General features: G+C 39.6%; 1 protein-coding gene across 4 annotated transcripts in view; it reads right to left on the reverse strand.

Annotated features, from left to right (window-relative positions):
* The window catches only part of CDC42SE2 (CDC42 small effector 2), an 87,357-nt gene extending 67,022 nt beyond the window's left edge, over positions 1-20,335 (reverse strand). For all 4 annotated transcript variants that reach the window (XM_054568506.1, XM_054568508.1, XM_054568505.1 and 1 more), the window contains exon 1: positions 20,237-20,335. The gene's annotated coding sequence lies outside the window, so the exon portion shown is untranslated. The remainder of the gene's footprint in view (positions 1-20,236) is intronic.
* Positions 20,336-23,193: the final 2,858 nt, after the last annotated feature.

A 23,193-nucleotide genomic window follows, 5' to 3' on the forward strand; every position in this document is an offset into this window, starting at 1 on the left:
CTGCAGCAGGATCCGTCTGCATTTCAATCAGGCCCTGGCACACTAGGCCTCACAGTAAAGTGGTTGTTGACAAACCATCCACTGGGAAGGGCAGAGATGAGTATTTTAGAGAAATAAGTTCTTACTCATTTTTTATAGTTAAAATCTGGCAAATCTGCAAATTATACTGTAAAAATATCTTTATGTTCAACGGTTCAATGTTCAAATTAACAAGTATATATACACTATTCAGTATGAAGATCTCTATTTTTAAAGAAGCTTAGAAATCAATAGTTTATTCCAAGAGAACACAACAGAATGGTTCTCCACTGAATTTAATTCCACACACTTCTGCATATGTACAATCTTATCTGTTACCAAGAGCCAAGTAACCCCTAAACTTAGCAAAGGAGCGATTAGGAAAGTTCATGGGAACAAAAATAGCACTTTGAAGGGTTCTTTGTGCTCAAGGGTAGAAAGGGAAATATATAAAATTTGCAAGATAACTTAGATGTAAATCACAATTTTGAGCTTAAATGTATCTTGAAAATTGTATTTCTAAACAAGGTAAGAATTTATATAATTTTAAAAAAGTTATAGCCATAAAACAATAATTTGGAGATTTCCCTTTTTAATGAAAAAAAGGAGCCTGTGTAGGCTGCTTGTGAAAGCTTGCCCCACACCTGAGAGACTTTACATTGACCCATCTTTTATTCCATTACTTTTAAGGGTTTCTTTTTTATATTCCACTCTGGAGAATTCAGTATTTATCTTGGTATAGAGTATGAGGTAGAGATCAAGTTTTCTTTTTTTCTACTTTTTGTATTTTGGCAACTGGCAATCACTTCCTTAAATTCTGATTACTATATTCACTGGTCTGTAGCGTACTTTTTATAAAAACCATACTGGTTTCATCATAAAAGTCAGTTATACAGTTTGTCAAAACAAATCTTTCAAGGCAAGATAAAAATGTAAATAAGATAATTTACCTGAAATAATAAATATACAATACCAATTAAAGCAGAAGATAAGCTGTTCCCCTAAACTCAAGAGTCTTCTGTAAGGTCTGATACTTTCCAGAGGGTACACAGATCTGAACAGTTTTAAGAAAATCAATTTCCAGATCTCCAACTACTCTTTTCTAACACTGATGTGCCTGGGCATCATTCACTCTCTTTTTCTACCTTCCCCTCCACAACGGCTCTTCTACATTATGGAAGCAGTCATACTGCTCACTCATCTCAAACCTTAATGTGGCACTTTGCTTCAAGAAACCATCCGGGCGCCAAAGGGACAACTGGGAGACACGAGGAAGAGTCTCATGTGAGCAAAGCAAGAAACACCAAACAAACCCATGGCAAGACTCCTTGTCTAATCAATCACTTGATCAATCAATCAGTGTGAGACTTGAATGCAGAAGTGAAACTAACTGTCCAGTAGTGTCCAGTGCAGGTGCGGCCATGTTTGTTAGAATTGAAAAAGACCATTTCTGACAAGAAAATATACCCAACTTGATTGGTGTGACAATGAGGACTAAAAAGTTTTACAGCAATATTTTCCATTAAGGTGAATAAGCAGAACACACAGGGTCAAGGTTTTGGCAATATATTCTTTAAAAACATATGCAATATATAATACTCCAGAAGTTCTATTTTACGCAACTTTTTTAACTTAAGATGCAAAAATTTAGGCGTCAGTTCTAAAATATATAAAAGTACATAGTTTCTCAAATTTTAGAGGGTACATGCACAAAAAAGTTTAAAGATTACATTAACTTGCTGACATGAAACAGCAGAGCCCTAGAACTAATGGAAGACCAACAGAGTATCATCAGCTCTTTAAAAGGAATCAATCTGGAGAGCAGCTGGGGGAGGGGGTGGGGAAATGGGGACCCACACTTTATAGTGCCCAAAAATGCTTATACCAAACCTAATTCCTTGCTCCAAGTAGTCAACAGGTATCCCTAAACCCGAGTTAAATTTCCAGGTCATGCTAACACTTTATCTTGCAAACAAGAGCCAACTGAACCTGTATCCCCAACTTACTCTCAAATGCTTACTAGTAAAGAAGCTATGTTACAGTATTTGGAAGTTATTTAGCATGAGGCTTTTTAATAAGATGCTCACCATACTGAAAGCACTCAACAATCTAACATGAAATATAAGAGGTATATGTATTTTCCAACTTAAAAAAAGCACACTAACTTGTACTCTCAAAACTTTGAGGAAACTAACAAAATGTTTATAAAGTTTAATATCAAAAAAGCATACAACTTTTCATTCTATATTATAAAGGGAAAGCTGTAATTACCAGCTCATACATCCTTTTTATTTTTTAAAGACTTTATTTATTCTTAGAGAGAGGGGAAGGGAGGGAGGAAGAGGAGGAGAGAAACACTGACCAGTTGCCTGTCTCACAAGACACAACCCAGGCATGTGCCCTGACCACAGGTCGAACCAGTAGCCTGTCGCTTTGCTGGACGATGCTCAACCAACTGAGCTACATGGGTCAGAGCTCACACATCTTTTTAAAGATTGCCGCAGCTTCTCCAATGTTAACAAAATAACAAACTGAGGCAGGATGCAGGAAACACTTAAATTATATATATTAATTCAATTCTACAGGAACTCAGCAACTAGGAGAAAAAGGAAGAATACTTTACAGTTACAGCCTTTGGCAATATTTCACCTATTCAATCCAGAGAGAAACACAATTGTAAAAGCAGTTTCTACAAACATTAGTTTATTTCCAATTGACAGTGTAAGAATTACATGCTGCTTTATGAAAATAACAAAATAAAATATAACAGAATTGTAAAATAATAGAAAATACTAGAATTGACTTGCTGCTTTATGATAATAACACAAAGTAATAGCTCACATTAAAGGAAACAAAAAATTCCCGAACAAATCAAGTCTAAGATTTTTTTTTTAATCTTACCACCTTTAAAATATACTGCATATAAAGCCTTATCACCTAATAAACAGGTGGCTTCGGCTGAATGTTGGATATGTTGGGTTAGTCAGGTGGCACCTGGCATTCATTTTTCCCCACCGCTCCCTATACATGCCTTCCTGTACTGCAGGGACAGGAAAGCTAAAACAAAACAAAACAAAACAAAACAAAACAAAAAAACTACATTTCCCAGACTTTTCCTTATAGTTAGCATTTGGAATGTAAAGCAGGTTCTGCCAGTAAAAAAGCCTGCTATGAGGTTTGGATAGAAAAATGAGCTAGAAACTCCTTCTACTGCTGATTTAAGTGGTAATCAATGACACAAAGAAACAACTGATTAGAAGCTGTTATAGTAGCTAAACTCTACTCGCCAGATTTAAAGGTACCTGGAAACAGGGCACCAGATTCAGTATTCCAATGACTGGTTTCCAGTTTCAGTTTTGGCTTCCGGCCCTCCCAGCTATGGTCTTACTGTTCTTGAATAGACATATTAGTCCAGCGATGGTCCTCTGGCTCTCCCAGGCCATCCACTGATGTTATGAGCACCAAATTCCCTATATGAAGTATCCTTCTGTCTGAAAATTCTCCTAATTTTTTTCTTTTAATAAACTCTGACAGATACAGTATTGTTCACTAAGTTTAAAATATTCATTACCTGCCCTGGCTAACGTGGCTCAGTGGATTGAGCGCCAGCCTAAAACCAAAGGGTCACCAGTTCAATTTCCAGTCAGGGCACACGCCTGGGTTGTGGTCCTGGTCAGGTCCCCCAGTAGTGGATGTGGAAGAAGCAACCACACACTGATGTTTCCCTCCCTCTCTTTCTCCCTCCCTTCCCCTCTCCCTAAAATAAATAGTCTTAAAAAATATATATGCATTACCTATATTTATCCTTCATACTTCAGAAGTCAAATACATTAAGAATTATTATTCTATACCATAATTATTATATAATTTGAAAAGTTGAGATAAATATAAAGAATTAAAAGTTCTCTTAGTTATAGTCTGAAATGATTTTATTTAAGATACAAGGTCTGTCCAGAAAGTATCCAGCCATGTACTATGAAAAATATAGATCTTTATTGAAAAAGATACAAGAAATGTACATAGGATAATGACGCCTCAGTCCCCCTCAAACCAGGCGCCTTGGGACCTAACACAGTTCTCCCAGTCACCATCAGCTGCCCCTTTGTATTCTCCTGAACTTCATCGATGGTCTGAAATCTTTTCCCTTTCAAAGGTGATTTTCGTTTCTGGAAAAGCCAGAAGTCACAGGGCACCCAATCTGGGTTGTAAAGGAAGCTAAGTCACCTGGGTGACTTCATGCTTCACCAAGGCTCTGCATGAGACGTGATGCATGAGCGGGCGCATTGCCACGATGAAGCTGCCAATCACCAGCTGCCCATAACTGCAGCTTTCTGAATCATCTGAATAGTTTCCGTGGAGAAGTGTTCAAACTTTACACAAAAGCTGATGCAGATTCATTGCTCTACTCACTCAGTCATTTTGAATGCAATGGCCACACAGTGCACATGCTCACTCAACAGTGTCTACCATCCCCACTGACCAGTACAGTGAAGTCGTCATTGCTCAGGCATGCGCATTCCAGTCTCCCCTCCTGGGCTCCCAGGTTATATCATGTCACGCAAACCGTTCTCATTATATTAACAATGGCTGGACTTCTATGATAATTACTGGATCAACATGAAGTAGTAATATCCCTAATAATCTTGCTTTAAGTTTATGTCAGTAACATATAATGCTATATATCTGTGGTTATTTTTAAAAAATTAGCCCTGGCCAGGTGCCTTAGTCCAATGGAGCATCATCCCATACAACAAAAGGTTGTGGGCACATACCTAGGTTGTGGGTTCTATCCCCAGTCAGTACACATACGTTAGCACTCTGACCATTTTTCCGCTGGAAACGCCCCATAACAAATTACTAGTGCGTGATGCATGCTGAAGTACCTAATTTAACCATTCCTCTTTACTGAAAATTTGAGGAATTTTCAATTGTTCTTTAATACAAGTAATGCTTCAATGAACATTTTTGGATAGAAAGCTTTTTTTAAAGACAAACAAAATATGTTTTATTCATACAACCAAATGATTATTCAGCTATTAAAAGGAAAGAATACTAATACATGCTATGACGTGGATGAACCCTGAAAAGCACGCTAAGTGAAAGAAGCCAGTGACAAAGACTACATATTTCCTTTACTGCTCGTAGGAATGTTAAACTGTATAATCGCTTTGGAAGACAGTACAGCAGTTCCACATTTAACAGGTATATACCTGAGATAAATTGAAACATACATCCACACAAAGTTGTACATGAAAAGTCACAGCAGTGCTATTCTTAATTGCCAAAATTTGGAAACAAAACAAATATCCATAAACTGATGATTGCGTAAATAAAATGTAGTATATTCATACAAGTGAATAATATTCAGCTTCAACAGAGAATGAAGTGCTGATACATGCTACAACAAAGATGAACCTTGAAACATTATGCAAAGTGGGGGAAAAAAAAACACTCACAAAAGGTTATTATATGACCCGATTTATATAAAATATCTAAAAGAGGCAAACCAAGAGAGATGGAAAATAGATTAGTGGTTGCCTGGGGCCGGGGGGGAGGAAATGTGGAATGACTACTAATTTATTTTTGGGATGATGAAAATATTCTAAAATTAGATAACAGTGATTGTTGCACAACTGACTTATATACTCTAAAAAGGTGAATTATGATATATAAATTAAGATGTTGACACTAACTCCTAAGTGCAGGGCAGACCAACATTAAGCAAGTCTCTGACACCAGCTGGGTGTCCAATAATTCATCTCAATTCTGACATTATCTACTTAGATAACACTGAATCCCACAGGTTAAGGGCTCAGTGCTACAACACTACAGCTCTTCCCCTACGGAGGCCAGTCACACATCCAGGTTCTCACCTGTGATTCTTGAGTTCCCATGACCAACCCCCACCCCTCAGGTTAGATTACTTGGCTAAAGCTGGTAAGAAAACTTTAAGAAAAACTTTACTTACTAGATTTTCCGTTTATTATAAAATGATACAACTCAGGTAGAGCTAGGTAAAGAGATGCACAGAGCAAGAAATGGGGACAGAGACAGGGAGCTTACATGCTTTCCCAGCATCCTGACCTCGCTCCCCAAACGCATCCTCATGGGTTCTTACCGAGGCCTCGTGGCAAAGGTGTGACTTATTCAAGCAGCCCGGCCACTGGCAAGATAAAGCACGCTCCAGCCCCTTTCCCCTTGGAGGCCTGAGGGGGAAGACTGTGTTCCAACCCGCTAATCACAAGGTTGGTTCCACGGCAACCAGCCCCCACCCACACGTGTGGTCCAAAAAATCGCCTTATTCACATAACGAGAGAGTTTTTTCTCTCACTCAATGGTTTTAAAGAGATCTATACCAGAAACACTGAAGATGACCAAATAGGTATTTCTTACTGTTAATCACAACACCACATGAATTATCTCAATAAAGCTGTCTGTAAAAAAAGAACATAATCTCCCTCAAAAAAAGGAGGGTTGGGGTTATTTCCTTAGGGGACAGTTATTCTCACTCTCAAGGCAAAAATACTACTCACTACTCTCTGACATATGCCACACTGCTTTTCAAAAGGGTCCTACAGATTGATGCTCCCCACAGCAATTTATGTAGTACCTGTGTTTCGGTACTCAAGTGATTTAGTACCATTTATTGAATCTTAAATCTGATAAGAGAAACTTATTATTATTTAAGTTGAACACTTTTTCTCATATTGTAGTCATTTTTTTTCTTTTGGAAAGGGTCCGTTCTTAGCCGTTAAAACTTAGACATCTTTATACATACAATTGTTATACTATACATAAGTGCTTCAGTTTCCTAGGAAACACAGATGCTACGTTCTTCAATTCTGGTCAGCAATTATTAACTTATCTTCAGTTCTACTTCAGCTTTAAAACTTTCCTTGAAGTAAAAATACTTTATTAAGTACATAGTTGCAAGAACTATTCTCCTTCTCAAACAGAGTTAAAGGACTACAAATATGTGTACAACAGGGTTACATATACTTGCAGTTTCCTGACTGCAATTCACTTTCACATGCAATGTCCAAGTGAGTCCTGAGATATTTTAAAATACAGGATAGAAAGAAAGAGAGGCATTTATGAACACTTTCTACAAACCAAGTGCTTCAGGTGTACCTCATTTATTCCTAACAAGCCTGTTACCCTCACGCAACAGAAAAAGAAAATAAAAACCACCAAAAGTAAGAGCTAGGGATCAAACTGAAGTGTACCTGACTCGTTCTGCCACTTCCCAAGCTCAATGACTCTTAAAAGAAAAAAGAAAAAAAATCAGGGAATACTCTGAATATTAGTTCTTCCACTTACTGTGTGACTAATTTCTAAACTTCTTTGTGTCTATGTACCATCTGCAAAAACAAAGCCATTATTCACAAAATAAATATACAAACAGGAGACTGAAAAGTTACTGTGAAATGAAATTTTCTTAGATATCTATTATTTGTAACAGCAAAATGTATGAAATAATTCCAATTTTTTAAAAAGATTTTATTTATTTAGAGAGAGGGGAAGGGAGGGAAACAAAACATCAATGTCTGAGACGTACACTGATCAGCTGCCTCTCGCACACCCCCAACTGGGGACTTGGCCCACATCCCAGGCATGTGCCCTGACTGGGCATCCAACCAGCGACCTTTTGGATCGCAGGCTAGTGTTCAATCCGCTGAGACACACCAGCCAGGGCAAAATAATTCTAAATACTTTTCTTGAATTTGTATCAAAATTCGCTTTACCTTCCAACAAGCAGAGCCACGTGCATATTCATTTACAAACAAGTGAGGAATCACTAGGTGAGAAACATTTAGGTACTGACTGCTAGCCCCCACTTTAGACAACAACTGTGTCATTTCTCAGTAGAAAAGACCACATCAACTACATCGCTTTTGTTCTTCTTTACCACATGAGAAATGTTTTCAGTGATACATGCACCACCCAGAAAGTAGCAACAAAGGGTAAGAGAAATGACTACTTCAGCAACTTAGGAACAGGTGAAGACCACAGAGGCTTGTGAGCAAGCAGTAAACACCACAGCAAAAGACGAGGTCAAGAACAATCAAAACACAGCAAGAAATCAGCAGTTTACTCTACCTTAGGTAATGGACACCACTGTGGGAAAAGAAAAGTCATCTAAATTACACAACCCTTAAAGCAAGCAGTCCCCAACCTTCTCGGCACAAGGGACCGGTTTCATGGAAGACAATTTTTCCACAGACCTGGGGCAGGGACCTGGGATGGTTTCAGGGTGATTCAAGGGCATTACATTCAGGCTCACCTCTTGCTGGGTGGCCCAGTTCCTAAAAGGCCCCAACCAGAGACTGGAGACCTCTGCCTTAAAGGACCTCTGATTAGTTTTAAGGCGAAACAACTTCTTGAAAATATTGGGACCGATTTCCAAAGGATGCTATACACCAACATATATAATTCCACATGAATTTTCACAGTCATGAAACAAAAATCAACTCAAACATCATTACGAGAATTCTTACACTAAAATTTTCTTTTTCCAAGAACACCCTCACTCCTCATTCGGACATATAAAAAAGACAGCAATATGTAATAGTGTCATAATATGGGTAGATGAAGGCCTTCAATAAAATACATTTTTTTCCTAAAATTATTTTAACATGAAGGCAACAGTAGGACTTGGGGCAGATCAAAAAATACAAAGTTATCTACAGCTGCATATTTTACCCTGGAGCTAGTATTAAAATAATTCTACTGTACACAGAATCATGTACTTGTTTTCCTTAGCTGGTATACTACAATAAGGCTATTGTGCAACGTTAAGAGGGCCCTTAAAAAAAAATTACTGAAGTAATTCTTGTCTCGAGGTGACTTACCACATTCTCCTCTCCAAAAACACCATTGTTTTTAATCACAACTTCACGTAACCCTCTGTCAAACAAAATTTTCACTTCCCAATAAAATCCTTTCAAACTGAAGTAATAAAAAGTAATGCTCTTATGATTACAATATTTGCCAAAATGAGATACTATAGAGCAATATGTATACTAAGATCTTACTTTTGTGGAAAATATTGATTCATTGATTTGTCTGGAAGGACAATTCATCAAAACATTACCATGATTTCTTAGGGTGGTAGGATTACGGATCCTGCTCCCTCCCTCCCCTCTCCTCCCTCCCTTTTTCTGTTTTGATCCTCACCGAAGGTGCTCACTGATTTGAGAGAGAGGAAAAGGGAGGGAGAGAGAGGGAAACATCGACCTTCCCAGTCCTAACTGGGGCCTGAACCTACAACCTAGTCATGTGTCCTGACCAGGAATTGAACTCATGACCCTTTGGTCTCTGGGATGACAGTCCAACCAACTGAGCCACACCAGCCAGGGAGGATGCTTTTTTCTTTGGCATATATATTTTTTCTGATTTTCTGCATTAAACACAAGCAATATTTTAGTGCTTGTGTATGAGAGAACAATTTGAGTTAAAGAAATCTTGGTGCTATATTTTAATTCAAGATCATCAATTCACATCCACTTATTTAAGAGTTAACAAATACAAATGTTGCTCAAAAAGTGTTAGTGAAATCACCTGAGCCAACAAAGTTCAATTTTTAAACAATTTCCTCAGGTAGAAAAATGGTACCTATAAGAAAGTAACTTCATGTGTCTTGACAGAATTGGGGGGAAGGAGATATGGGAAATGTCTTGGAATGTCCAGGCAATCACAAGAAAGACAATAAACGGGGAAAACTACCACAACTTGAGAAAAGACGACAAAATTATTTCACTGACTCTGAGACACATTAAATCGAAGACATCACAGAATAGCAGAAAGTAAATTATCAGAGAGAGTAGGTAAACACTAATAATGGGGAAAAGAAAAACGCCAGAAAAAACTGAGCTCAGATATATTTATAAGTCATTCTGATAAAAAAATTTAAAAAGTTATCTAATTATATGACTCAAATTGAATCAGCTCTGCTTTCATCACTAGAAAAGGAACACCTTTCGATAGGCTCAGCAGCCAGCAGCAAAACCCACAATGCCTAAAGAGGCCTCTCAAGGTCTCCCGTGCCCGCTTGGGAACGAACTAGTTAAACAATTAGGTATACAGTTAACAATTACTACACAAACCTATAAATAGCCGATTTTTACACATTAAATGAATCTAGAAGTAATCATCAGATGTGAAGTGAATGCAACTTTGACAAAATAAGATAAAGAAAGCACTGAGGTAATTTCACCTACTCCCATGAAGAAATTTATCATTAAACCAAAGTAACTAACTCTACTAGCTTAAATCAGAAGAAACTGCCAACATTCAAAGATATTCTGCCTATAAAAACTGTAATTTCATATGGTCCCACCCAGGGGTCTGCTGACAAATATTTACCCACCTCCCTGTAACAAAGGCCCTGATTTTAGCTTTTGCTGATTCCCGTGCTGTAAAGAGGCCCACCACAGCCAGTGAGCGATGCCCACAATCAGCTCAGCAGCTCCAACACCTCTTGTTCCACTCAATACTCTAACCTAAGGATCAGAGAGGTTCCCCAATTTTCTCATCTTTTTCCAAAAAGGCTTTTGTCTGAATCATTCAGTTTCCTGCTTTCTTGGGTCAGAAGGAATACACTTTTGAGACTTTAATACATCAGTTGCACTAAAATTCACTTACAAGAAAGACTAGATGAGATTGGTACCATTTTTCATTCATTCGACACTTCTTTAATTTTGGTTGCCTATTTGTTGCCAGGTATTGTTCTGGGCGTTGTGAACAGCAAGGAACATGACAAAGGAGCTCCCTGATCTCCTAAAGCTTATAATCTATCTGGGGACACAATAAAAAAATTTTTAAAAAAAACGTAATTTCAAGGACTGCCATACGTTATGAAGAAAGCAAAACAGTGATGGGGACTATCTTAAACTAAGTGGTCAGGAAATGAAGCAATATTTAAGCTGAGATCTTAAAGATAAGGGGCCAAGCTTGCAAAGATTTAGAGGAAGAAAAACAACTTGTTTAAAAGCCCTAATGCAAGAACAAGCAGGGTGTGTCTGAGAAACTGACCAGCTGGTGTGGCCGGGAGCAAAGGTGAGGCACTCAGAGAGGCTGGCAGGCCCCATCACAGAAACAGAGTGTGAGCTTGTACTTTCTGGGTGAGTATAGTTTGTATTTTATTCTGAGGGGATTGGGAAGAGTAGTTTGATAAATGTACTGAATGAATACATACTATAATGCATTATTTTAATGAGCCCTTATGAGTCTTAGATCACAGCCTATTAATTGTATTCACTTTTCTCAATATGACAATTTTGGTTGCTTCACAATCTATCTAGAACATTATGAAGTTAAGTTGGTATAGTATGGCAGGCCTCAAACTATGGGTACAGCTGAAATAAACTTAGTAGTAAGGCTGCACATCAGCTCAGAAGTAAGGATCTTATTAACGCAAGCCAGGTATTTCAAATGTGAAATGCTAACATTAATTCAGGTATAGATCAATGTCAAATTCTAATGAAGAGACCCAATTAGTCTACAAAACAGATTAATACAAAACAGATTAATCCAAAACCTAGGCAAACACTTGTAATGTGTCACCCAAAAATGACTTTACATGGTATGTAAATAAACTTTAAAATTTTAATTGTCATGTTTTAATATGAAAATATTTATACTTCAATTTCATATTTTAATGTAAAAGATAAAATGCCAAATTTATTTATAAATATTATTGCTTAGGAGTTAAAATAGCAAGCATAGGCAACTTTAGTTTTATTTGCATACCAAAAGACTATACAGATACATATAACCATATACGGCACCACGGAAACTAAGTCCACGTTCTGGCCCCATGAAAGTCCCTAAGACAAGTCAATGAAGACATAATTATTGCGCACTGCACAAAAACAGGGAAATGCTTAGGCTGGTTCATGGAGAATAATTTATGCTCACATAGAAACAATTATCTATTCATTCAGGAACTTCTACTAAGCCACCTATTTCAACAATTATAGAAAAATAAATTTCTATATCATCCAACAGGAAATGAGACCTATAGCTCAGAAAAAGTTTTAAAAGGTCTTATCTCAGCAGAATGAAATACTAAAAGTTCCTATATCATTAATTTCCCTTGCACTCTCATTTATCACCTAAATATCGGCTAAATTGCAGTTTTAAGCAGCACTTAAATATATTCAAAGATTTTTCATTTAAGTACACAAATATTTATATGAATGTTATTCCCCACAGAGTTGTGTACCCTAATAGAGCTAGCTGCTACCTTACCACAGAAATACAATAAATGACCCCTGTTCTTTGAGGGGGGAGTAAACAGTGCAGTACTGAGAGGATACGACATACTAACAAATTTTTGTATACTGAAAATACCTCCCTAAAAACGATGAGACTTTGGGGGCGGGGAGGGCGGGGCTTTCTACCAAAAAATAAGAAATGACAGAATATAGTCAGGTAAATCACTTTCTTAGTAATTGCTTTTCTTTAACAAAAGGAATTTAGCAATGGAAAAACATCTAAGTTTTTGCTTCCAATCTCATTGGAGTCCATATCCCTGATAAGAGAAATGTAAACTATAGTCCAGCTTGAAGTGTCTAAGTCCATGTAAATCAGCAACACTCAGAATTCAAGAAACAGCGTATTTTAAAAAAAATACGGAGCAAGCCAAAAATAGGGTTAAAAAATATATAGTGTCACTCTACTTCCAAATAAGGCTTTCTTTTTCTTTATTCCATTTACCTTACTTGCCTCATTCCTTTCCTACCTCCTCGATCCTTACCATTTCCCTGTGTATTTTCACTTTCCATACACAAAAATGGATCTGAAACTTAACTTATCCTCTTGTATCTAAATTTGTTTTTACAGAATTCTTATGGGATTCATGGTTTCAGGTGAAATACTTTTAGTTACAGAAAAGTACACACACTGTTACCAAAGACATGAATGACCAGGTGAGCAGCCATTCATTTGGCTGATTGCCCACTGTACTAGCCGCTGTTATGAATACTGAGGATTCCGCAGTGAACAAAACAAAGTTCTTTCCCTAAGGTCACACACACAGAAGGTGTTTGGCAGCTTCAAGAAACTGTCAAGGAAACCTATGTGCCTGGCGTGGGGTAAGCCAAGGAGGAACCAGTGGACATGCAGTGAGAGATCAGAGGACAAAGATGATGATGGAGGGCCTCGTATGCACTGTTTGCTGTACTCTGGCTTTTACTCTACAAGACACGGTCAGCAACCAAAGGATTTTCAACAGAGGAATAAAATAGTCGGGCTTTCATTTCAAAGGGTTGCTGTGCGGAGAAGAGACCGGAGCCGGGCCGCAGGGAGACGAGAAAGGAGACTATGAACCGAGCACCGGCAGGCGAGGGCGGCTGCCACAAGCGGTGGCAGCAGCTGCAGGAAGATAGCAAGCTGCGGTTATGGTTATTCTCAAGGTAGATTTCAAGGTAAATAAAAGACATACGGGGTTAGCCGAAAAGTCCGTTACCTTCTTTTTCCATAAAATAAAATACATTTTTCATTCTCACCAATAAGTTTATTGATTTGGATTACTCCGAGTATGTCAACTATGCCCTGCTACTGGCTTCTAGTGGGTAGAGGCCAGGGGTGCTAACCACCTTCCAGTGCATATGACAGCCCCACAGCAAAGAATCAGCATTTGGCCAAAATGTCAACAGTACCAAGAAACTTCGCAAACCACTTTTGACACATTCAATCAGTCACAGCGCCTTCTCCATATACTGCACAAATTTATTTTGCATTTCAGTTGTGTTTTTACCTTTCTTGAAATAATAAAGCATAATATGCTGAAAATGTTGCTTATTTTCTTCCACCTTAAATATTAAAATGGCTGCACAAAAATTCACCAATTTTGATAATTTTTTTAAATGCACACTGATATGACAACTGTCGCAATACAATCTAACAAAATTGTTTCAAATGAAGTTAAAGACAAACTAAGCATTACTAGAGCCAGCCTAACGGGAAAAAAAATAACTGCCTTTTTGGCCAATACTTTCATGCTCCATTACAGATATGGAGTATGAGAAAGAGAGTAGCCAAGAATGTTTACGAGGTTTCAGCCAGAGAAAGTAAAAGATGCAGCCAGCATTTAGTAAGAGGAGGAAGACTGGAAAAGGAACCATCACTGGGATGGGGAGGGAGGAAGGAGGGGGCGGGAGAAGGAGGATGAGCAGTGCAGTTGTGACAGGTTAAATTTCGGACGCCTAACTGGAAATGCTGACTAGGCAGTTGGGTATATAAACCTGGAGGTAGGAAAGAGATTCAGTCTAAAAACAACGTTTTTTGTTAGAAATATATAACTCCAGCTACAGAAGACAAGATGAGTCCACAAGAGATCACGTATGTGTATAAATAGCAAAGAGATCTAAACACGGAGCTCTGGGTTGTAGCCTTGTGTTTTAGACTTTGGGGCAACAAAAAGGAACCAGCAGAAGAAACAAAATAAGCAACAGTACCTCAGAAGCAAAGGGAAGAAAGCTTTCAAAGAAGAGAAATTATCAAGCACATCAAATGCTGCTGCTGCTACTTCCAGTGAGATCAGGACTGAGAACTGATGGGGATTTATCACCAAGGAGGTCACCAGTTACCTCAACAAGAGCAGTTACAGTGGAGTAGAAAAGAAAAAACCTGATGGCAAGGGATCCAAAAGAGAGCTGGGCACCGCAAATAACTCTTTTGGAGAGCAGCAGCTGAATAAAGACGGGTGTTGGGGAGGTTTTGTTGCTGTTTTTATAGATGGGCACTATTTCAGCACATCTATATGCTGAAAAGAATATTCAGTACAGACGGGAAACAGTGACGCTGCAGCGCACTGGCGGGCGGTCGAATGGGGTGAGTACTGAAGCAATGCAACGGCCCTGCAGTAACAAGAGAACCAGCCTAAGAGCGGAGGCAATGGTCGCGGCACACCAGGAAACACAGGGTATGGGCGCAGGACAGGCACAGATACAGAGACACGCAAAGGTTTTCTTCTCATTGCTTTCATTTTTAATACAGAGGAAGCAAGGTCATCAGGTGAAAATCAAGAGGAGAAAAGAGGTACTAGAAGCCTGAGGAGACTGGCGTAACGCAGCCATTCAGGGGAGTGGCAGAGTGACTGTGGCAGCAGGGAGGGCCCTCCTGAGGTCAGTGTCATCAGTTTAAAAGAAGAGCAGGTCAGCATGGGTGTGTTTTCCTCAAGCACACACAACTGCCAGGTACAGGCCCGACTAGATGGTAAACTGGAGGCTGCCAGGCGAGTACCAGGAGAGCTACCAGGGAACTGAGGTGTGAAAATGGGAGAAATCCTAACAGTGGACCACGGGACAATAAAAAGGTGGTCGTGCCCTGCCTGGTGTGGCTGAGCGGACTGAGCGCCAGCCTGCGAACCGGAAGGTTGCGGGTCCAATTCCCACTCAGGGCACATGCCTGGGTTTCAGGCCAGGTCTCCAGTTCGGGGCATGCGAGAGGCAACCTATTGATGTTTCTCTCCCTCTTTTTCTCCCTCCTTTTCTCCCTCCTTTCCCCTCTAAAATAAATAATATCTTTAAAAAAACAAAAAAAAAGATGCTGGCAGCAATGGAGCGCAGGTCCCAGACACGAAAGTACTATTCAAGTGGGGGCACTTGACAGAATGAGCTGGAAAATTGGATGAGGCCCCGGTGAAATGCTTGAAACTGCGTCGTATGAAATAACCTTAATTAAGTACAGGCAGGTCTGGTTAAACGCTATGGAACTCCGTTAAAGACTAAAGTAAAACCACTCCCTGGGCAAAGAGAGCCTGCAGAGGAGGGAAACTGGAAGGCTCAGGAATCAGAGCAGAAGAATGACGTCACAGGAACCGCAGCTGGAGGTCCCCAGACATGGAGTCCCTGAGAAAACCATTTCCAGCGCTCCTGGAGAAACACAGCTCTGAACAAGCTGACCAACTGAGGCACCAACGCCAGGTCACAACAGCACAAGCCACATTCAAACCATACATTCCCCTCAACCTCCTTTCCCCACTGAGCTGGACCCCGGACAGGTGAGGATGCCAAACTACTGTAAAAAGAGACTCTTCCTCCAACGCAGGTTTCTAGGTCTGAATCAGTTCTGAGCTAGGGAAGGAAAGTTCTTAACTGTGCAAGAGTTTCAACACTGGCTATTATACTAAACTGTATCTTCTAATGCCTAAAATAAGACTAATACTGTCAAGTGAACAGAACACTTTTTACTACCTAAAAGTAACTAGAAGAGCTATCTAATCTTCGTAAGAGGTAGAGCGGCAGGGAAAGGCTTAATCTTCAGGGAGGGTTCCAGGGTGCAGTCACAGTCAGTCATTTCTGCTTAAACTTCTATCAAATCCCATCCACTGAACATACCAGTTCTACAAAAAAACATCCACGGGTTCCCACTATGTATCAGATGCAAAATATATATATAATACAATGCTGAATACATGAAAAAAATTATTTTTGCTTTATTAAACAAAATGTGAAATTAGATTAAATCAAATGCAGTAGAATGATTTTGTTTTACCAGGAAGTGCTCACTAAAATTTAATCATAAGATTTAATAAGAAACCTTAGCATGAATTTCTACATGGGTAAGCTACAAAGTGGAAATAATCAGTGCTCATCCTTCAGTTGTTTTCAAAGATGCCTAAATTTAACCTGGAGTTTTCTAATGCTTTCTTGGAAAGAGAGGAGGTTTGTTTGACCATAACCCATTTTGACTAAGGTACACTTGGAAGTGTGTTACACCGTCAGGATGAAGACAATGAAGACAATCCTTATTTGCAAGTCTTTGGGTTCCACTTCAGAATTTCCTTTTGGACGGGCCCCAGGGCAGTTTCAGCTAAATCCTGCTGTTCATTATTTGCTAGTATTGCAGAAAGGTTGAAGTAGACTTAAGCTTTGAAATGAGAAAGCAGGATACATAAAGTTAATTATTAATAAGCTAAATTCCAAGTTTTTCCAGGTAGCATGGGGGGAAAAAAAACAATAAATGCCCTCATCTCATTAGTAAGTATTAAGGATAAACTTATGTTTCACTCATTTCCGCTCAAGAATGCAGAATGTCTCCCTGAGACAGATCTAAAACATTACTGACATTTAACGTTCAACAAAATGTGAAAATATTTCTTTCATGAGAACTGAGATTAAGAACACTTTAACAGATCAAAATCAATATGCATTTGCAATTGTGAAAAAATCTTATGAAGCCTTACCAAAATATCTCAGACTCATCCTAAAGCAGATGAGAAACCTAAATTTTCATGATTAAATTAAAAAAATAAAAAGGCAACCAGGATCTAAAAACTCAATAGCAACCTATCCTAGAGAATAAATGAGAAATTAGTTATAAAGTACGTTGAAAATGTTTACACAAATGCTAACTGATATTCTCACAATCTATACAGGCAAATACGGGCACAGCTGCACTGTGCCACATCAGCATCATTCTTAATCACTTTATTAATTACACCTGATAAAAGAAACACTTTCCAAGTCATATTAAAGGGTCTTACAAAAAAAGAATCCCTCTCTCCAAATACACACACACCCCCTGCTGAAGAAAGAACCGATATTTCAAATATTCAAGCAATTATGATGTGGGAAGATCCTGGAATTTATTTAGCCTCAAAATATTATGAACTACTCCAAGGCAGGAATACTCTGAAAATATTTTTAGTATTCTTTTAAGGTACAAAAAAATTAGTCATAAAGGGTTCTAATTTCTTGGAAAAATATTTTAACATGTGCCAATGCTGTTGACTGTCGAGATGCCTGATGCAGTTCTTATCCAAATAAAATATGCCAAGCATTTTTTATTCAACATATCACAGCTTGCTACATTCTTCATCATCACTACTGTTAAGATTTCTCATGAGCAACAGACTATCAGGAGTATACTGTCAAATAACTCTTTCTATAAAAAGTATACGCTTAAAGAAAAAACTATCACAACTCTCTACCACTAAAATTGGACAGATGACTTCCTTTATTACTATTCCCAGGAACAACCATAAAAAGCTAACAGCCAGTAAGTCTAAAGATCTGAAAGTTCTACTTGAATGTACACATTACCTTATGAATATTGGTAGGTCAAAAGGGTCCCCTCTAAATACCAAACTTATCTGTAAAAAAATTATAATCTACACTATTTTGTCATGATCAGGATTGACTTTGGAGCACATTAATTTGGACTTTATAAAGAGTCCAAATAGTTTTGTAATCATCTATGTTCAGAATTAATACACTACAAATCCCATCCTCTTTTTATCACACTTGTTAACCCTAGAGAAAAAATCCAAATGGAGAACCACAAATTATTACTCAGTCCTTCCCTTTCTGACACTATCAAGTCCATACTATATTATTTGCACATGGTGAATAAAAAGTCAAAATAAAATTTCTAAAAAGGTGCTTTATTTAAAAGCATTTCTTATAGAAAAAGAATCCACTGTTTCTCCTTGGAGATTTTTAAAAATAGAAAATGTTCCATAGCAAAGATTATTTACAGAAAACAGAACCAGAAGTGCATAACTCTTTCAATAAATACACCATACCAAAATCATCTAATATGGGAGAGGGAGAGAATAAAAATAATAGTTAAGACTCTTCCCCTCCTCATTTTAAATTGTACAGAGATTTTATTCAACTGACAATATGAAAATCTAACCCAATGATCTTAGCCCTATGAGGTTACCTTTCAACAGACTGTTACGCATCTCCACTTCCTGCAGCTTCACCTGCCACCTTTCCCAACTTTAAGCAGGCACCAGGGGGACAAGACAGTCCCCACCTGCAATACCAATAATGAGGAAAGACCTTCCCACTCCAGTTTAAAAGAATAATTGTGAGTTTTGTTTGCCCGTACAAACTCAGCATCCAGCACAGGTGTCAGTGCATAATAGGTGCTTAATGAATATCTGTTGAGTAAATGGTGAGGTTTAATTATATTGGTGCAAGATTAGTTTTCTTTTCCCCCGAAGTTTATAAAGTTCTCCCTTTATCGAAAAGCAAATCGAGATCATACCACAGTCCTTTAAAAGCACATGAACTTCTTTATTCATAGTGAAATTGAAAGCTGGTCCTCAAAAGACGAAAAAAAAAAAACAAACCCAAGCACCTTTGATCTTCTCCATTCTTTTTGAAGAAAATTAGAAGGCTCGTTTTCAGGAAACATAACAGGTCTACCATCAAGATGAAAAATTCCACATTTATTCATTTTCTACACCCGTAACATTGGTAATAACTGATTACTCATCAACACAAATTTTGAGTAAACACACCCAAAATAACAAGCATATAAACAAACTACATGTTGTTTGCGATATCTCTTTCCTTAGAGTCAAGAGGGTATGTGTCTCAATTTTACGGGATGTGCTATCTGCTCTGATGTTTCAATATCCATCCTTCATTCTCATATTTTACCTGGCACCTACTACATGCCAGGCCCTGTAACAAAACGCGTAAATTCTGTGAACTGACAATCAGCACCTAATTCCCCTACAAAAGCTTAGCCTTTAAAATAACTGCAGCTCAAGAGGAATCCCAGCGTTGTTCCTTCAATACAAGAAGTCAGCCCATTGGGGCTTCTTTTCACTGTTAATGCAGCATCAGAGAGCCGCTCACCTACCACACCCGTTACCAAAAATCGTCACTGAAGCAGCAAGCGCTGGGTAAAACAACCTGTAAGAGTAGCACCAGCCCCTCCGGGGAGGTGGTCGGGGCTTTCTCTCCAGGGCGAAGGAGAACCGCGGCAAGAGCCGCGGGCGGATCACGCCGGACGCTGCGGGCGAGCGTCCCGGATCCGCGGCGGGGGTCCCCGCCCGCGCCAGCCCTCACCTGGAGGGCTCGGGCCCTCTCCGCCCTCCCCCTGCACCGCCCTCCCGACTTCCAGACCTGCAAAGTTGGGGGGAGGGGGTCTTCACTGCCATTTCACAGCGACTGGCGGCTAGCTTCCTCACTCGCCCGCCTGCCGTGAATTTGGAACGGAGCATGGAACCGTTTCTCAGAACGAACAGAAGAAAACCCCAAGGCAGGGTCCGTGTGAGGACCTCACCCAGACCTGAAAATGGAGCCGGAGGCTCAGCCCACACAGCCCGCAGCGCGCGGCGGGCAGGGCCGGGCCGCGCTACCCCCGGAGCCCTCAGCGGCAGGGATTCGGGGCTTCGGACCCAAGCCCAAAGGGCCGCGACCGCTAGGACTGGGGGCCGGTGCGCAGCCGGGGCCGGCGCTTCACTTACCCGTCGTCTTTGTCTCGGCCGCCCGCTCCGGCCGCAGCCGCTCTCAGCGCCGGCTCCGCGGCTCCTACCACCCCCACGCCCGCAGCTGCGCTCCCCGGCGCACTCGCCGCTTCCTGGCCCCTCCCTCCCCGCCCAGGCTCGCGCGCAGGCGGGGCGAGAGGCGGGGCGAGAGGCGGGGCGCGCTCCGGGAGCCGCGGGAGGGCCGCGCCGCCAGCTGGCCCCGCCCCGGGCCCGGCCCCGCCCCCTGCCAACCCGGGGCGTGGACTCTGCCCGGACCCGGCGACACGCTGTACCCTCGAGCTGCGCGGACTAGAGATTCCCTTCCGAGGCGAGCGGAGGGCCGAGAGCCGGGCAGGAGTGCGCGCGGGGAAGAGCGCGCCAGAAGATGGCGACCAGGGCTGGTGGGAGCGGGCGGGAGCCCGTCCCACCCACGGGCGGACCGCGGCGCCTCGCGCCCCCTCCCCGAACCGCGCGGAGGGGCAGTGCCCGCACACGAAGTGGAGCCGCGGACTCTCCCCGGGCGAGCGAGGGTGGTGCTGAGCCTTCCGACTAGTCAGTGGTGGCAGTTGAGAAAGAGGTGCCCTGATATCATCGGACCACTGCTTTTTTTTTTTTAATGTAAACATCAGAGTCGTTGAATCCTTCATTAACTGGCTTACAGCCGAGAACATCCACCTGGCACTTGAAATGTGCGAAATTAGTTGTCTGTATCTCTGAGACTCCTTTAGCTGTACATTTTATATATCCCAGAAATCTGAAACACACTTGAGTGCCCCTATCTAGCAGCCAACATTTTACTAAAATGCCTATAATACTTAGAATATAGTAACATACATCTTCCCCATCTTAGCAGCTCGTATGACTGCAACTCAAGACCGTGCCACAGTCCTTGGTTGTTCAGGCCAAAAACTTTGCAGTCATCCTGGCTTCTTCCATTCTCTCACCTTCGCCTTCAATCTCTCAAGCAAACCTGCTGTTGGTTGCACCTTCAAAATAAATCAGAATCACACCACTTCTCATCTGCATTACTTCCACCTTCTCCGGCCTTCAAAAGCCTATAAATGCTCTGTCTGCCCCACCATTAACTCAGTCTACTGTCAAAAAAAAAAAAAAAAAAGACTATCCTCTTACAAGAAAAGTCAGATCCTGTCTCATCTGGTCAAAATCCTCCAATAGCTCCCCATTTCATTCTTTGTAAAAGCTAAGGTCTTTACAGTGACCTACAAAGCCGTTCTCTCTGCCCGGAACATTCTTCGCAATGCCCACCTTCATCTCTTTTACTTCTGGTACACACCTCACTTTAACAGCGATGCTTACTTGGCCCGACTATGCTCTCTAAAACCCAATTGTCCAAAAGCCAACTCTCAATTCTTGCTTTTTCTTTTCTTCCCATGACTCTTAAAACCTTGTAACAATCTTTATTTATTTTGTATGTTTATCTTTTAGTGTCTACCTTCAATCTTAGATGGATTTTTGTGTGTGTTTTAACTGATGTATCCCAAGTGCCTAGAGTAAATGAAAAAATTTTAAGTCCCTCGAGATAATGAAAAGTTCAATAAAAAAAGACCTTTTTTTAATTTTAAATTTCCTCTTGGTTTCAGTTTCTATCAGTTTACCATAAGAGCCTCATCTACATCATAGCATAAGCATTTTGTAGTTATTTCTACTTATCCCGAGTACAGTAATATCTTAACATTTAATGCAATTTTTCTAATCAATGATATTCTGGTATTCTACCTCACTAAGTGAGAATAATGTGATAAACTAGAGGAAACCTTCTGATGTGAAACTCAAAGTCATATTAATTATAAAAGTTACCTAAGACAAACAAAGCAAAATTCTGAACTTGATATATGTGTTTGTAATCCTTCCTTTGAATTATAAATGTAGTCATCTTGTGTGATGCCTTAAATAGTAGCATTTCCTATCATTTTATCATAAAGGATAATAGTCATTATGTAAACATTTATTTTCAGATTTTTCATATTTTGTTTATAACATCATATGTGATTGAATACCTTGATAATATCTAATTTCGGTTGCTATTCATACACCCTTCCTATTAGTAGGAATAAAAGTCAATTAAGAAGATGATTTCATTCAATGGTAGGATATATTTTGTATGAAAGTCTGTGTTTATAATTATTTGCTCCATATTATATTTATAGCATAGTCTCTTTACATATTTAAGTTCTCCTTTATGATTTAAAACAATGTAAGGCTACAGATTATCCCTTACAATTGGGATTTTTTAAATAAAATTAAATAAACAACTTTTAAAAACCATTGACAGTGTGTTTCATCAATGTCAAAATATCATTTGTAATAACAATAATATCAAACAATTTTTCAGAGTCAATATTATATGTCTGTACTGTCCTAAAAATTGTTACCAAATAAAATCTTATTCCAAAAGGACAGGGTAGAAAAATAGACAATGTTCACAAAATATACATTGAAAATACTGCTAACAGAAAATGGCAACTGTTACAGTACAAAAGGAAGTGTTTCACACACTAGTCCATAAACGAGAAAGTTATATCAACAAAAATAGCATGGTATATTTGTATCAGAACAAATAATGGAAACATTAGCATCAAGGACAGCAGCAAGCAATGCGCTGGTCTGACCAACTGCTATCACTACGCTTGAGCTCATGTAGCTGCCACACTGGCCTGATTTTCCAATCTTTCACTTAAATCAATTTTCCTTCAAAAGAGTTAAAGCAAATGAATTTTTTTTCCTGAGTGTATGCTATAAACATTTTTAAAAACCACTTTCTAAAATTTGATACTAGCTATTTCTCACATATAGGAGAAATGGTGTATGGAGTCTTCAAGTCTGGACTTCAGACTCTACTGGATAATTATCTGGGTGACCCTGAGCAAGGTTCTGAATGTCTCCAAACCTTTCTTTCTTTTTTTTTTTTTTTAATTTAATGAGATCATAATAGTACT

The sequence above is a fragment of the Pteronotus mesoamericanus genome, unplaced genomic scaffold (assembly GCF_021234165.1).
Source record: "Pteronotus mesoamericanus isolate MK-2021 breed Mesoamerican mustached bat unplaced genomic scaffold, CSHL_Meso_final contig_2, whole genome shotgun sequence".
Taxonomy (NCBI): domain Eukaryota; kingdom Metazoa; phylum Chordata; class Mammalia; order Chiroptera; family Mormoopidae; genus Pteronotus; species Pteronotus mesoamericanus.